Source organism: Carlito syrichta, unplaced genomic scaffold (genome assembly GCF_000164805.1).
Source record: "Carlito syrichta isolate Samal-C Ts95f unplaced genomic scaffold, Tarsius_syrichta-2.0.1 Scaffold287779, whole genome shotgun sequence".
Lineage (NCBI taxonomy): Eukaryota > Metazoa > Chordata > Mammalia > Primates > Tarsiidae > Carlito > Carlito syrichta.
In genome coordinates, this window is record NW_007231875.1 from 273,758 (window position 1) to 290,651 (window position 16,894).

Below are 16,894 nucleotides of genomic sequence, written 5' to 3' on the forward strand. Positions count from 1 at the left end.
TCAGTCCCATGATCCCTCGCATCATGGGGCCTATTCTCCCTGTCGGGAAACCTTTTCCCATCCACCTCTGCCTTGCTAACTCCTACACACCCTTCAGATCTCAGCCCAGTTGTTGCTTCCTCAGGGAAGCTTTCTCTGGCCTCCCTGACTAGGTCAGATCCCCCTGCTGTTCGCTCTCAAGGCACCATGTACCTGTCTCTTATAGCGTTACCATTTTAATTCTGTGTGACTCCGAGATTGTCTGTCTCTTCCACTAGAATGTAAGCTCCACGTAAGTGCAGGAATCTTATCCGTCTTATTCACTGCTTTCTCCTAGGCCCCTAGAACAATGCTTAACATATGGCAGGTGTTAGTGGGTGAAAGTGAACCTACAAAGTACAAGATCCATTCACCTATGACATTTTATGTGATTCCCACAACTATTCCAAGGGGTAGAAATTATACACCCCCCACCATTTTACAGAAGAAGAAACTGAGACTTGGAAGGCTAAATGACCTGCCCAAGGTCACACTGAGAGCTGATGTCAAAGCCAGAAGCCAGATCTAGTGTTAGCTGGCTCCAAAGCCTTAGCTTTTCTCCTACCAGTGCTGCCAGGCCAGAGAAGTCAAACTTACTAAGTTCTATTCTGAATTAAACATAGTAATGAAAGTGAATCTGTTTGTTTTTTTTTAAAAAAAGGAAACAAAAAAATAAAAATATCTCATATATACCACACCCTCCAGAGCTAAGCAGAGTGTGGTTTAGCCTTTTCCCCTGTGAGGTAAGCACTGAGTTTATACCAAGTCCAAGGTTAGATTAGTACAAAATAAAGAACATTTCCTTAAGCCCTAAGACAACTCTGGGTGATGGTGTTATTTTCTCCCTTTTGTAGCACCAACTCATCTATCTACTATCCCAGGACACAGAGAGCTACCCAGATGGTGAACCTCTGGGCTGAAGGAAGCAGCCACCTTTGCAATTGCCTGTGGCTGGCTGGGAAGTAGGGAGCGAAGGAGTCTGGGAGGGTGCCATGTGTGACAAATTCCTTTCTGATGCAGCTCAAATCTATCTGGGAATGGAAGAAGTGGCACAGATGCCGTCACCAAGAAATTACCCAATTTAGCACCAACTACACAATCCAACAATTAGTTTCTTAAACCGGAACTTGCTGGGGGCTGCCAGGCTGGCGGGGTTGTTGTTACAAATCTCACTGGGAAACCAGCTGTGTAATTCGCCAGGAGGTTGTCACTGCCCCAAGCAATTACCTTCCAGAAAAAGAATGGAAAATGGGAGAAGGAGTCAGAGTGTTTTCTATCCTTCTCCCCCAGGGCCCTGCCCAGCCAAAGAAGTTAGTTTTCCTTTCTTGCCACTCACAAACTCCCTGGATCAAAGTAGTTTTTGGTGTGGACTCTGTCATAAGACTATCTGGGCTCAAATCCCTTTCCTCTCACTTACAATTTGTGTGTACTTGGGCAGGTGATTACCTCTTTTAACCTATTTTCTCATCTGTAAAATGGGGATAATATTAGAGCCATCATAAAGGTAGCAATGATATGATGGTTAACAGAGTAAAGCATATAAATCCCTTAGCACTGTACCTGACATATGGTAAATACTCAATAAAGGTAACTATCGTTATTTGTACTTTTATTTTTATTATTTCCTCCATTGGTTTACAGTGTGACCTTGGGTAGGTCACTCAATCTCTCTAGACAGCCATCTTCAAGACCAAAGGTACTTGACTAGAGGAAAGATAAGCCATTCTTATTCAAGATTATCCATATCTGGGAACCCAGAGATCCAGGTATGTTCGACAAAGGCCAGTGTCTCAGAGGCTGACACAAAGTGATGCCTTGGGCACAGATGGAGATTTCAAAAATTGAATATTAGCTGATTCACTCCTTCCCCAGGAAGCTGTCTGGGAGAGCTACAAGCTGGACATGATGGTCCAGATAGCAGCAAAAGGGTATAGCTGCTCTCTTGCTAAGGGTCATCCCTATCCAATCCCCTCACATGGAGCCTGTGAGATCGTCCTCACAGTATTTCCAACATAGCAGAACTTACAATGAGGCCTAGAATTCACTTTGCTGCTGTCAGCCTGAGTTCTTCCATGCCTGTGGGTGAGCTATGTATGTCCTCGGAACCTAAAATTTCAGACTTTGCCTAACCCCTCTCCCTGTGTTGACTGAACCAGTCTGCCAGAATTTTGCCTCAGTTTCTCTGTCCAGCCTGCATTAGCCCCTGACCTGACAGCAGCTTAGATAGTCAAGCTGTATATCTACTGTAAGTGAGCCAGATACCAGAAGTTCTAACACAGAGCCTCTCACCTGCAGCTCACACCCCTGATTATTCTTCTGTGCCCATCTATAGGCATTCCTCCTCTAACCCCTTGTCCAGTTCTGCCTAAGCCCCTTTGACCAATTTGATGCTGGCCTTGCCCAAATGCCTTTAGTAAGATCTCTGTAGTTGGGCTGGTGCCCTAGTCCCTGGCCTCCTTCAACCCCACTAACCAGCCCTGTTGCTGAAAGCTCAGCATGCTTTGTGCCAAGTCCCAGCCATCAGGACCCCCAAAATTTTCCTTCTCCTACCCTAACTGCCCCAGAAAATGGAAAAAGAAGAGGGAAGAACAGAATGGAAGGAGGGAGGTTTGCATCCTTAGTCATTCACCTTTATTACTTTATTTAATCAACACTTTCAAGGGGCCTAGGGCAAGAATCTTACAGAAAATGGGTTTACAGCTCCAAAACATTAAATGCAGTTAGGTAAATATGAGTCTAAATCCATCTCCTGACCCATTGGACAGTGTTCAGCCTGTGAATAACCCACACTACCTATAATCTCTTTGAAAATCCCACCTCAGGGGGCTTTGCACTTGATGTTCTCTCTGCTGGAACATTTTGCCCCAGATATTCCCATGGTTTCCTCTGTCTCATCTTTTGGGTCTCAGCTCAGAGAGGTTTATCTGACCATTCACTTTAACTAAAGTCGAGCCTCGACTCTGGATACACTCTATATTACCCTGCTTTATTGCCCTCATAGCACGTATTGCTCTTCGAAATTACTTTCTTTATCTATTCCATGTTTATAGCATGTCTCCTCAAATTAGAACATAAGCACCAGAAGGGCAAGAGCTATGTCTGTCCCATGTACTGCAGTATTCTGAGTGTCTAGAACAATGCCTGGCACTAATCGGTGCTCAAAAAAGATCTATTACATTAATGAATATCTTCCCTTACCGTCCCCAGACACTCTGCCCCTGTGCACAAAAACTCACAAAAGGACCTCTGCTCCCTTCCTTCTAATGGCTTTGGACAGCTCTGGAGAATCTGGTATTAGAAACACAAACTCCAAACCCAACCCTAGTCATCATGTGCGTCTAGCCTCTCTGACTGGCAGGTAAAGATGATTCTTCTCCAGTCACATCTACCAGACATGTCCCTCTACATAGTTCAGGAAAGGTAGTGGAGGGGGATGGGGGGGGGCAAAAAGGAAAAAGGTGATCCTCCCCCACACAGAGAAAGAACGAGGCTGTGAAAAGGGACTTTCAGGGCTGACCAATAGGAGCAGGGGTCAGGATCCATCACCCAGCCCCAGGCAGGTCTCTTCCCCAAGACTTGCTGGGTCCCAGTTCTTATCCCAGATGGGGCCACATACCCAAGAGACACCAGAAGTAAAGTTTGGACTTCCTCTCCCTTCTTCAAGGCTGCCAAAGGCCTCTTGAGACACAATTCAGTCTGATGAGCCTCACCCCTCATGTCCTCTAACTGCAGCCATGGCCAACTGCTTCCATTCTCTATCTCTTCCCTTTCTGTCAATTGAACCAATTCTCAGGGTGTTCTGCCTTGTCATGTCTACTCTCCCTCTCCTGAAGGTCTCCAGGAAACTTCTTTGGAGAAAACTATTCACTGCTGAGAAGGAAGACTCCTAGGATCAAAACTTCCATAGGACCCCAGGTAGGAACAGCGGGTAAGAGAGGCCATGGCTTCTGGGTCTTGAACCAAACTGTTTTTGAATTCATAGACCAGGTCCACCGCTTACTAGACATGTGCCCTTAAGGAAGTACCTTCGTCTTTCTCAAGTTCAGTTTCCCTATTTTCAAACATAAGCAAGAATAGCCCCTTTTTCATTGTGATGTAATGAGGATTAAGATAATGCAGTAAAATGTCCAGCACAGTGCTTAGGGTTAGCTATTGCTAACTAGGGAGAAACCACTTAAATGCATGAGCCCTGGAAACAAGGCAACTTAGAAAGGCTCTCACACAGCTTTGGGCAAAGGCAGTATCCACACCTGACCAGGTGCAGATGAGAAATGGGTAGTCTAAAGACTCATTTTTTTTTTATGCATCTAGGAATTTTCATTTTCCTGAGCACCTTATGAAGACCTCTCACACCTTGAGCATACAGAAGACAGCAGAGTAGTCCTGGTGGCCAAAGATGGTGGCATCTGAGAAGACTAGAGGCCCTTGATTTGCAGACCCTTGCAAACCCCTGCAGCCACAGGTCTCTCCTCCAACTCCAGGGATCTGAAAGGGAAAGTCCAGCAACCTCATAGCTAGGTATTAGAGAAACAACCATTCGCCTCCATCCATTATATCACGACCACCCTGCATGACCACAAACAACTTGTTTTATCTGTCTGAGCCTCAATTGCCTCATCTGTAAAATAGAACCAACAATTCCTACCTCCCTAGGTTGTGGCAATGAGTAACCACGCTGACCTATCCAAGGTAACTGCACATGTGTCTCCATATGTTGGCTTCTTCTGACTTTAAAACCCTAGCACCTTCTTTCATTTGTATGTGATTTGGGCTGGTCCTGCTCTGGCCTCAAGGACGCTGCCTGCCACATCTGAATCTGCCAGGGCCACTGAAGAATAACAGATCGGAGTCCAAGCCCATGACAGGGGTCCATTGGGTAGAAGTTGCTCAGCCAGGCCAGGCCTGTGGCCTTTCCTACATACTGGCTCAGTTTTCTGATATTCTCCCATGGGGTCCAGAGCTCAGGACTGCCTCCTGGGTTAGCACAGTGTCCTCTAAGCTCTCTGTGTGAGCTGGGACAGAAGCTTCCAGCACCGGGGCCTGTTCCCTCCTTCTGGGCCTCTCCACAGGGGAGGTAGGTACAGGGCTGAGCCCCACAGGGTCCCACGAAGGCTGGTTGGTTGGCTGACTGTTGGGTTCATATGGTGGCACCTCCCACCCCTCAGCTCTACCTGACCCTGACCCTACTCCAGCCTCAGAGATGTTGAAGCCCCTGCTCTCCTCTGGATTTGTGAGCTTAGCAGGAGAGGAGAGAGCCAGGAGCTTGGGGACACAGTAGGAGAGCACACTGGGAGAAAAGGCAGCACAGACTGTGAGATCCCTTTCTACGGAAGACCTGTCCTTTCAACTTTACTCTCTGATGCAGCTTAGGTGTCTTCTTTTCCAAGAAGTCTTCCCTAAGAGGTGTCCTCCCCATCAGTCCCAGCACACCACAGTTGCCACCTTGGCTAGGGTCCCATACCTCTATTCAGCACAGTAAAGAGTTGCTTGCAGGCTGTGAGCTCCTGAAAGGCCAAGATTCATGGGATCTATCTCTGTATGGACAAATATGGCAAACAGCAGGTGCTCAATGAGTTCAGAGTCAGCGGCTGAGCAATCAAGTAGTTCCCTACAGCTGAGACATAGGGAAAGGAGGAGAATCAGGAAAAGACAGGAAGGCAATGACTCCCTGCAGCTGGACCAGAACGCCCCAGCAGGCAGAGATAGCCCTGTGTGATGTGGCTTTCCTGAAGAGTTGGAAGTGTCCTGTCAGGGAAGCATGCAATCAGAGGTTGGAGGGCCACTCTGGAGGATGGTATAGAGTGCATCAAGCATTGAATACATTTAGGACCAGATAACTTCTGATACCTCTCGACTCTGGAATCTAAGGATTGGCTCTTTGAATGCCTACAACTTCCCAGACAAGAGGTAAGTGCTTTAGATGCATTTCCTCATCTAAACTAATTCTCACTATCCTTTGCAGTAGATACTATTGTTACTCCCATTTTACAGATGAGGGTATTGAGGCTTATGTCAAACAAATTGCCCAAGGTCACACAGGTGGTGGGAGATGGATTTGAATCTGGGTCTGAGTCCAGTTCTGACACCCAACCACTAGAAGATCAAGCCTGGACTGAACAGAGCATGTCTAAAGTAGCACATCTCCCTGACCAAACTGGTCTGAGGTCAGCAGGTGGATGCCAGTGTCCCCTGACTCAGCACTCAGCCTCAGGAAACTTCCATTTCTGCCATCTCTATCTCACAAACAGCCACCCAGGTTCCCAGGGTGCTCATTCGCAAATTAACACATGCGTTCAGCCAGAGGCAAATTACACAGCCACAGAGTCATACACACACAACTTACAAGGCATTTGTCCTCCTCTATATAGTCATCGGCACATAATATACACAGACACACACAAACTTGTTCCTACAACAGTGCATATACATGTGCGTTTTTCATCTGATGGACCTTGATGCTTATGCACATAGAAGCTATATAGATACAAAACCTTAAGATGTACATGTCCACATGTTTATCCCCATATGACAGACACACACGTTCATTTCGCAGCACTTAGGTACCCACATCTGCTCAGTGTCATACACAAAATCCTCCCCCAACAAGAACTTTATCCATTATTCCCTGATGCAATACTAGGCCCAGGTGAGCAATGATGCTCCCTTTCTCTGGGGTCGGCCAGGCAGTCCAGAGAGGGAGAGAAAGCTCGGCCTGTCTGTGATGGATGGAATTAATCTACTGAGCTGGAGAAACTAAATAATTAAATCCCTAATCACCCCCCAAGCCAGCCCAGGCCAATATAGCTGGAGGAGGGAGGGGACTCTGAGGCCCAGACCAATATCCTGGAGAGGGGTAGGAGCTTGGGGAGAGAGGCACAGACAGAACCCTCTAGGAGGGTTTTCTGGGAGGAACTCTGGCAGGCAGACAGTCACACAGGCAGACAGACAGACAATGGTTCTCCAGTGCCACAGACTCCCCCTTTCCACACGGAAATGAAGCAGCCTGGGAACACAGCCCATCAGCATCCACTAAAACAGGGTGAGAGGAGGGGTTCCTTCCACCCTCCCAGAGCCCTTCCTGCCCCTCCTCGAGATGAGGCCTGGGACTGTCTGGGGATGGCAGACAGGACACTCAAAGTGCCCAGGACTGTGACTGACAACAAGGTCTGCTCGAAATGGAGCTGACGTAGCATCAGTCAGGTCTTGGCCCACCCCTGCCCTGCTGAGAAAAGGCTCCTCCCTGAGGCTGGCACAGATGGCAGGGGGGAACGACCCCTCTACACGAGTTCACCTGCTGCCCTTAGGAAGTGGGCCCAGCACGTGGCTAATAGGCTGAGGATGGGGCAGAGGCCTGGACAGGGGGGCTCAGGGAATCAGCCGGGGAACAGGCCCCAGTCCGATTGGCTGAAAAGTGGGTCATTTTCCTTTTGAAAAATAGTGAGAAAATGGAGAAGTAGGTCGGGCTCTCATCCCCTCAGCCCCAGGCACCATCCCCGACTTGCGGGGTGGGGAGAGAGGGAGACGCCTGCAATACGCCAAAGCCCCATGTCCCCCAGGACCCCAGCCAGGGCCCTACAGCACAGAAGGTTGAGGTCATCATTATTCAGGACACCCAAGGACATGCACACTCTGAGGCCAGGTCTGGAACACCAGCCCCACCCTGCCCCAGGGAAGTGGGAGGCCTTGGGGTAAAAGCAGCTGGGGCTAGGGCCAAGCTAGAGGGGTGGGGACTCCAGCATAAGGACCCTGAGGAGCCCCCTCCCATCCTCATAACTGCTGTGATGCCTTCTCTCTCTCCTCCCTTCCCTCATCGTCCACGTGGGCAGAGTTGTTGCCATGACACCGCGGGCAGGTGGGCGGCTCTGGCGGCTGTTTCGGCCCAACCCCCATGCTCACAGCCCAGGTGGGAGAGGAGCGGCTGCAGCACCCTGGCCCCTAGCCCAGATGAGAGGGGAGAGAGGCAAAAGGCCCCCCTACAACCTAGAACTTGGAAAAGGCTCTATCATGGCCTCCCAGTATAGAAGCAACCCAGCTCCAGGCTTGAAGTTCTCGGGGAAGAACTCTCAAAGAGGAACTTAGGGCTCAACCACTCCCCTCCACCAGAGGTCAGGGAGTAGCATGGGGTGGGGCTGACCTCCATCTCCCACTTCCTTCTTTTCTCAGCTTTCCCAACATACTGTGTCTTAGTCCCTTCATGCTAGCAGCTGATTGGTCCTATAGAAGGTTTAACCTCAGTTGCTCATTCTGTGATAGAAGCTCAATTCTCCAATGCTCTCTTGGGAGAAAAAAACAACAAAGTTGAGGCTCTCAAAGAAATTCCTCCCCTACTGACAGACCCCAAAATATCCTATCAAAATGGGGATCCCTTTCTCTGGGCCTCCCCTCATATCTGAGTTCATATGACAGCCTGAGACCAATAACTCCTAAGCCCATACTTGGCTAAGGCACCCACTCCACCAGGGGAGAGGACCTGGAGTGGAGCAGGAGAGGAAGGAAGAAGGAGTGGAGGCCATACAGTAGAAGCTGCCTCAGGACACTATCCTGCCCCCACCACCACTGGCTTCAGGAAGTCTGGGCCACGCCTGACTTTCCGGCCCAGAGCTCTCCAGTCATTCCCCTTCTCCTTCCTCCTCTCGCAGTCCACATGCCTCTCTCTTAGGGTCACTAAGTCTCTGCCTGAGGATCTGACTTCCTAAGACCATTCCCCTTGTTCAGGGCCCTGCTACCAACTCCTGTTTCCTGAAGCAGGAGCCCTGCATCACTGATGGATGGAACCACAGAGACCCCCTGCATGGCAGCCTGTGGCAGCCCTGCTGGTGGGAGGGGGGAATGTGGGATGGTGGTGACAAGATCCAAAAGGAAGGGAGAACGGCAGGCTGTGTTAGCTGGAGACTGTCCAGCTTGTCATGGGGTGTTCATGAAATACAACCACATGCACACACAAAGACGCTTCCTTTCCTCTTTAGCCTTCCCCTACTAAAACAGCAGATCTGACGACCATGATGCATATGTGCGCACGTGTGTGCGTGCATGCGAGTTTGTACACTGCATCTCCTTTTCTCCACCTCCACTGCTGATTTCTATGGCAGCCCACCTTCATCCTAATTTCTCACCAAAGCTATTACAACAAGTTCCTAACTGGTCTCCCCTGACTGGCATCTTGTTCCACCTTACTCCTTTCTCCTCACTGGCCACAGCTCTCTAAAATGTGTTTATTCAACAAATATAATTTGAGTGCCTACTCCAAACCAGGTTCTCTCTTGGACACAGCAGATAGAGTAGTGGATAAAACAGATTTAGCTCTCACTCTCCTCTCATGAAGTTTATATTCTAGTGAAAAAGAAGGATGATAAACAAATATATGAAATCATGGTGGTGGCAAGTACTAAAGTGAAAATAATAATAAAGTGGGGCAAGAACAGAATGACAAGGGGCTGTTTGAGATAGACTGTTGGGGAGGCCTCTCCAAAAATGTGACTTTTGAGCGAAGACTTGAATACAGTGAGAAAGCAAGTTGCCTGGATATCTGGGGGAAGAACATTTCAGGCTGAGTGAAAAAGCAAGCGCCAACAGCCTCAAGGTGGGACTGTGCTCTTTACTGAAGAGAAAGGAAGCCCGCATAGGCATGACCCCTGAGATCAGGGAAGTGATGGGGGCTACTTTACACACAGCACTGGCATCGCTCGGGCCCCACTGAGCATTTTGGGTTTCACTCCAAGTGAGATAGAAAGTCATTGGAAAGGCAAGACCTTATCTTACTCTGGCTGCTTTTTGGGAAAGAATCTGTGAAGGTGGAGCCAGCAAGGGTGGAAGTAGGAAGACCAGTCGGGACACTTTCTGTCACCAAAATACCTGTTCCCACAGCTGTTCACCTGGTAAATACCTGCTCAACTTTTAAGCCTCAGCTCAAAGCCCTCCCCTTCTACAGATCTTTTACCAAAACTCTCTCTTCCCCACTCCATGGTTAATTTACCCCTCTTCAGGTCCACACTGCCCCTGTGGGACAGTGGGATATATGTGTCTACCTTTATTAATACTCTCCTTACTTATTTCTAGGTCTTTTACCTTCTCCAGATTGTAAGTTATCTGAGGTCAAGGACCATCCCTAATGTCTAGCACAGTAAGGGGCACATTAAAGGCATAAAGATTGGTTGAATGAATGGATACATTGGGTGAGGCACATGTGATGGGGAAGGGACTGTTTGCTAACCTGGGTGAGTGAAGTGCATGCATATATGACCAGTGGGTTGCAATCAGGCCAGTGCTAGCATAAGCCCACATGTTGCTGTATATTCTGTCCATGAGTGTTAGCATGTATGTGCATGCTGAAAAATCCCTGTGTTGATATAGGAACTCTTGTAGATTTGTTCATGCAAGTACATGTAAGAAAGTGCACCTATGTCAATATGTGCATATTACAGAATAGACAAGTTATATACACATATACATGTACCCGTGTACTGTATTGCCACAGGTCCCATATGTGTGCGAGTTATGTATACACTTGGAACTCCCTTATATTCCCTATCTCAAGCCGGGCACAGTGGCTCATGTCTATAATCCCAGCACTTTGGGAGGCCAAAGTGAGAGGACTGCCTGAACTCACAGTTCCAAGCCAGCCTGGGCAACTTGGCAAGACCTCATCTCTACAATAAATCAAAAAATTAGTTGAGCATAGTGGCACACACCTGTAGTTCCAGCTACTTGGATGGCTGAGGCAGAAAGATTGCCTGAGCCCAGCAGGTCAAGGATGTGGTGGCCATGAACGTGCCACTGCACTCTAGTTTGAGCAACAGAGTGAGACTCTGACTCAAAAATAAAATAAAATATCCCCTATTTCTTTTATCCACTAAGCTCAACTTCTTGAATTTTGACACCTCCATAAGTAATGTTCATGTTCCAGCCCCAGTACTCTTTCCCCATGTAATGCTCTGAGCACTACAGCATCTGAACAGCCTTTTGCCTGGATCCCTTACTCAGCCGTCCTGTGTAGGTTTTCCCCTTGCAAACTCCCCTCATATGGATGGATGATGGTGGGGAACAGTTGGCTCTCAAGGACATGAGAATTTCAGAGACCTCAGGGGACCTACTTTCTGGAGAAGACCCACAGGCTGCAGGATGGATCAAATTCAAGTTAGTGGGAAAGCATTTTGGGGTAGCCCAATGTTCATTTAGAATCAATCTCTCTCTCTTTCCCTCTCTCACATGTATTCACATGTATGACTCAACTTATGTACATATATGTTGTTAATTCATGTATGTATATGCATGACCCACACATGTTCACATGATTGTTTACACTCACACCATACACACACATACACGCATTGGTTTAATTATTTGACATCACAGTCACAAATATACATGGGTGCATATATAGAGTCATACATACACGTGTCCACACATATACACATAAATGCATTTATACACAAACATACAACAAACTCATATATACTTATATACATATACATAGTCGTATACCACTCACAGGAAGAAATACACATGCATGTGCACTGCAGTCACAGGTCCTGCAGAGATAGCCAGCCTCTCCCCTGGCTTCTATCCTGTCCACAAAGCCAGGAGTCCATGTGCATCACAAGTTTGCATTTGCTCTCTCCTTTTGCCAGTCTCCTACTTTTCCATTTGGAAAGTTGTTCCTGTTATCAATGAGATGTACCCCACTCCTGGACACATCTCATTCCCATTCACTCTCAGGAAAAAAAGGTATTTTTTTAAAAGGCTCTATAATTCCCTGTCCCATGACTACAGAAACCAATATTCCCTCAGATTAGCTGGGTAGGAGCAACGGTAATGTAAGTGCATCGCTTCCCATCCAAGAGCCAGCCCCCATATATACAATTTAACATAACTCTAAAAAAGGAAATGAAGAGGAAATATCAAGGCCAGAGTCCTTCTTCCCAGTACCTCTGGGTATGGTCCACCACTCTCAAACTCCAAAACAGTTGAAAAGGCAGAGGACGAAACAGTAAGAAAAGTATCCCTGAGCTCTAAAACCTCCTAGGATCCCCCTGTTCTTTTCTAGAGGGCAACTTCATGATGTTCAGCAAAGTCAAACCCCTCCCTTCCCAGCCTGAGGGCCCAGCCCAGGGAAAGGGTTGACCAGGAGGCTTAAAAATGTAAAAGGGGGTGACCTGGGCTCAAAATAACAAAAGAAGCTAGTATTTAAAAACAGGAGCTGGGTAGGGAGCAGCGAGGCATGCTGCAGACACTTCCTGGTAGGGAAGCAGCTGCTGGGATACTGGATCATGAATAGCAGGACTCTCCAAGGGGCCAGGGAGAAGGGGGTGGACATCTAGCATTCCATGTGGGGGTGGAGGGGTGACTGCTTCAGGCAGTAGCAGCAGTTCCAAAGTAAAGTCTTATCAAAGCTGTTATGTAACTAAGGGAGCTGAGTGGAGCACAAACACCTCCCCTCCCCAAACAGGCACCCACACCCACACCCACCACCTCCCAGCACCCACAGCATAGGAAAATTCAGCTCCTCCCAAGCAGCTAGAAAAGGGAGAAATCATCTTGATGAGTTACATCAAAAACATGATGGGTGAAGGGCTCCTTGTGAACTAGAAGTCACATCTGAGAAAGGATTAACTGGTTCAGTTTGGGGTCCTCAGATACCTCTCCCTTTTCTTGAACCACCTGACACACCCAATTTTTGTCCAGTATCATCTGGAAACCCTCTCTTTCCTCCCCCCCCCCACAAGGAGGATCCTATTTGAATATGTGATTGTGCTCTTGAGGATGGAAGGTGAAGCTCCCATCAACCCCCCCTGCCTGTTGTTTCCCCACAGTCTCATCTGCATGTCCTGACATTTGGCTCCCATCCCCCTGGGATGATAAGGGAAGGGACCTGGAGAAAGAACTCCTTGCTCTATTCCCTTCATGGTTACAAAGATAGTGCATACAAACTCAGATAACTGAAATGACCTTGACCCTAGGCCAGTAGAAAAAAGAGATCTGAGGGAACTAATGATTGAAACCCAGACCTCATCTCTCAACTTGAATATTTTTTACTCCCCCAGATCTTCCTCTTTCCCCACTGCCCTGGCTCCAGTAGCCTCCTCCTCTTCTCCATGGCACTGAACAACCCCACCCACTCCTTGAATTCTTTCTTAAAAATCTTCCTCCCAAACAAAAGTCTCTCCCAAATGCTGCTCTGAGCTAGGGCTAGGAATGGGCAGAGCACACGACAGGATTGCAGAATATTTCAGTGTCCCCTGAATTCCAAAGTATGGAAATACCAAGTGGTTAATCAAGTTACCCTGAACTCCTGAGCTCTATCCATCCCAGGCCTAAGCTCTCTTAATCTAGAACCACCTTGAACCTGAACTTCTGGGACCCGATAGGTGAAAGGCTGGTGCCCATATCTCTGAGTTTACTGCACTAAAAACGATCCCTGCAGAAGAGTGTACACAACCACAAAACCGTTCTCCATCTCTACCCCCACACTAACAGTAGGATGGCTTTGGAAAAGAGAGGAGGAACTGAAATATGGAAAGGGGAGAGGGACTCCTTCGGCAAAGGGTTCCCAGAGACCACTAATAACTGCGAGATCTAATGCCAAAGCGGGGACCCTAGACTCTATATTTCCATCCAGGGACTCTGCCTTTGAAAAGTGGGTCATCTGGGAGAATTTCCTAGTGAGCCTTCCCCACTGCCCAGCCACCTTTCCACCATCGGGCCCAAACGAAGCCCCGTTCAGCACTCGGGACAGCTCCGAAGGAGCAAATCCCTGCCGCGTCCCGTTCAGCACCCGGGACAGTTCCCAGCGCCTCTCCCGATCCCGTTGCCAGACACCCAGGATGTCAGGAAGGAGCAGGCTCACCCCACCATATATCCTCTTTAGAACAGAAACCCCTCTCCCCCTGCCCCTCCCACTCTCCCATCCATGGGGGTACCTGATACCCCTCCCTTCCCTCTACGTCCCAAGAGAGAAAAGATACCCAGACACGGGGCTTCCCTGAGGGAGCCTTGAAAGAGGACCCCACCCACCTCCTTCCAGCCCAGAGCCTCTCAACGCCACTCACAGCTGGTTCTAAAAACCACTTTCCTTCTTAACCACCACCCCAAAAATAAAGAAATACTCACGTGGGGGCTCCCAGCCCTGTAGGCAGATGTGGTGGGGGGAGACAGAGAGAGATAGCTCCCCACACCCTGTTCTGAGCCCCCTTTCTGAAGGAGCCAGCTCCCATCTGGACTGGGGGGAGGAGAGACATGTGGAAGCACTGAGTGAGGGGAGGGGAGAGGGGAGAGGGGAAGAAGCAGGAGCGGGGGACTGCGGGGCGGGGGTGTCGAGATGGGGGCGAGGGAATCCTTTTTAATTTCATTCTCTCCCCATGTCTACATCAGCCCTGCAGGCTCAGCTCTTTAATATTTACACACAGGAAGAGAAGAGGATGAGAAAGAACAGAGAGTGAGGGGGTAGGGGCTACCAGACCTCAGAGGGCACAGAGGCAGGGGCCTTTGGGAGCTGGGAGCTTGAGACCCCCAAAGCATCCCCAGCACACTCCCACCCTGAGCTCTTGATTGGAAAGAAGAAGGAACCCTGGGACCGTTGTGTCCCTTTGTTAACAAGACACTTTGAAGTTGCATCAGAAAAAGATCAGATCTCCACCCACATACCTGGACACCCCCACAAACCCAGATTTCTTGAGTGTCTTATGTGCAGATGGTGGAGGTAGCATTCATGCACAAGCATGTCCTGATGCTTGGAAGCATGTTTGCCTGTGAGCTGCTGTGTAAAAACACATGAACATGTCAGCTAGCATGTACAAGTTTACATAAGCATGTTCTGAGGCTTTCACATGTTAACACCCCATGCAATCATACATAAACCTATGTAATCATATGTGTAAACCAGCCCCAAGCAAACTCCCCATAGATCTCCAGCTACAGTCCCAGGGACAAGGCCACCCACCTCCCCAGATCCTGTTATTTCCAGGCCCCTCCCTCCTAGCCTCGTTTTTTCTGTCTGTGACATGGGAAGAAGAGCTGGTAGGAAGGGATGCTGCATTGAGCCCAGGGGCCTGACAAGTTATTAGCAACGATGAGCTGGCAGCTCGTTACCATAACGATGGTGCCACCGCCTCACCCCAGCTCAAACTCAGACTCCCCAGACGGCAGGAGGCCCGCTGAGCCAGCAGCCTTCAGACTGGAGGGGGAGTGGATAAAGAGGGAATCGAGACATCATGCTTGCATAGAGGAGGGTACACAGCTGTTTTATCAACCCCCACTGAGAGATGAAGCTTTGACTCTACCAAGTGGGATTGAAATCAGAACCTGGGAAGATTCCCCGACCATGGGGATGGTAAGACACTGGAGGGGATCTCTGGAAGCCCCCGCTAGACGAAAGCTTTTGTTGTCATGTGCTCCTGACATCACCTCACTCCAAAAAAACCCCTGATAACCAACCCAATAGGAGGCCTCTCACTAAAGTTCAGTCTCCTCACCTGTAAAATGGGGACAATCATGTTATCATTTGCCCTAGACTCCTGGAAGATTTCATTAGAAAAGACTGAGGGGTAACGGCAGAAGCTTCCTAAATCAGACAAACCCCAGAAGTTTCTCTACCCATTAGGAACCCAGTAAGATAAGGCACGGTCAGTCCAGCTAGAGGCAAATTGCATCAGAAACTGTGTGGGATAAAGGAAAATTAGTCCAGCCAGCTCAAGCCCCAACATCAGTGGGAAGGGATGATGCTATGATGCTAGGTACCAGGCAGCCGCTGAAGGCACTGACAGAGAAAGTCTGGGAGTCTGGCCTGTAGCAGCTCCAGCCCCACATCAGCAGAAACCAAGACAAGCCCTTGACGGCAGGCATGGTTAGAAATTCACAGCCCCAGAAACATATCCCTCTCTTCAGAAAGAGGCCCCTAGTTGAAGGACTTACAGCTTTCGGCTTATTGAGTCTCCATTTCTTTTCCCCAAATCCCCTATACTCAGCCCTGAAGGGTGTGGAGGGAGTTCAAGTATAGAAGATAACATGGAGGGTCAAAAGGTTCCTGGACTAAGATTAGCCTAGGAACCCACACATTTGTTGTGTGACCTTGGGCAAGTCCCCTCATTGCTCTGGGCTTCAGGGTCTCCAGTTTGTAATAAAGAAGTTGGACCAAATCAATTCTAAGGTTCCTCTTCTGGCATCATTCTATAGCTACATTCAAGCTCACTCCTTGGACGTGAGCCCCCTGGCACAAAATGCAGTGGGCACTGCCTGCCAGATCAGTGGGGCAGTGGGGGGCAGGGGGATGTGGGGGCTGTATCTGAGGCTGTTCATCCTATGTTCATGTTCCTTTTAGAAACACCTGCCACCCTAGCCCTTCCAGCTCCCTTTTTAGACCCTGATTCACTGCCAACTCACGAAGCCTCTTCCTCCCCCCTCCTCTCTTCTCCCCCTCTCTCCCTTTTAGGCATTGGCAGCTGGGTGCAGAAGTAGCCCCGGCATTCAGGGAATGCTAGGCAGAGGTAAAGGGCAGTGCTCCCAGGGTCAGAGAGAGCACCCCAGAGAGTACCACTCTCTAACCTTGGCCCAGCCCAGTTCTTTGGGTCACCCAAAGACCTGGGTTGGAGTCTTTCGATACCACTGACTAGCCCTGTGTGATTGTGGGAAATGCAATTCATCGCTCAAACCTCAACATTCTCATCTGTAAATTGGCATTAAATTAGGCTGAACCATGTGAAACTGCTGTTTTTGTAGGGGAAAAAAACTGTTGAATATTGACAATTTCATATGGCTTAACCTGACGCCTGCCCTGCCCGCTTCCCAAGGCTGTTCAGGAAATAAAAAGGAAAAGTGAGAGGACAGCATTTTTTAAAGCCCTAGACTTATAAGAGGGCACTTAAAAAATTATTATTATTACTTC

At 48.7% G+C, this 16,894-nt stretch overlaps 1 protein-coding gene across 1 annotated transcript in view; it reads right to left on the minus strand.

Moving 5' to 3' along the window:
* DLGAP3 (DLG associated protein 3) overlaps positions 1 to 14,613 on the minus strand; it is a 63,097-nt gene extending 48,484 nt beyond the window's left edge. The window contains exons 1-2 of the mRNA XM_021709957.1: positions 14,469 to 14,613; positions 14,125 to 14,233 (exon numbers count right to left, since the gene is read on the minus strand). The gene's annotated coding sequence lies outside the window, so the exon portion shown is untranslated. The remainder of the gene's footprint in view (positions 1 to 14,124; positions 14,234 to 14,468) is intronic.
* Between the last annotated feature and the right edge of the window lie 2,281 nt (positions 14,614 to 16,894).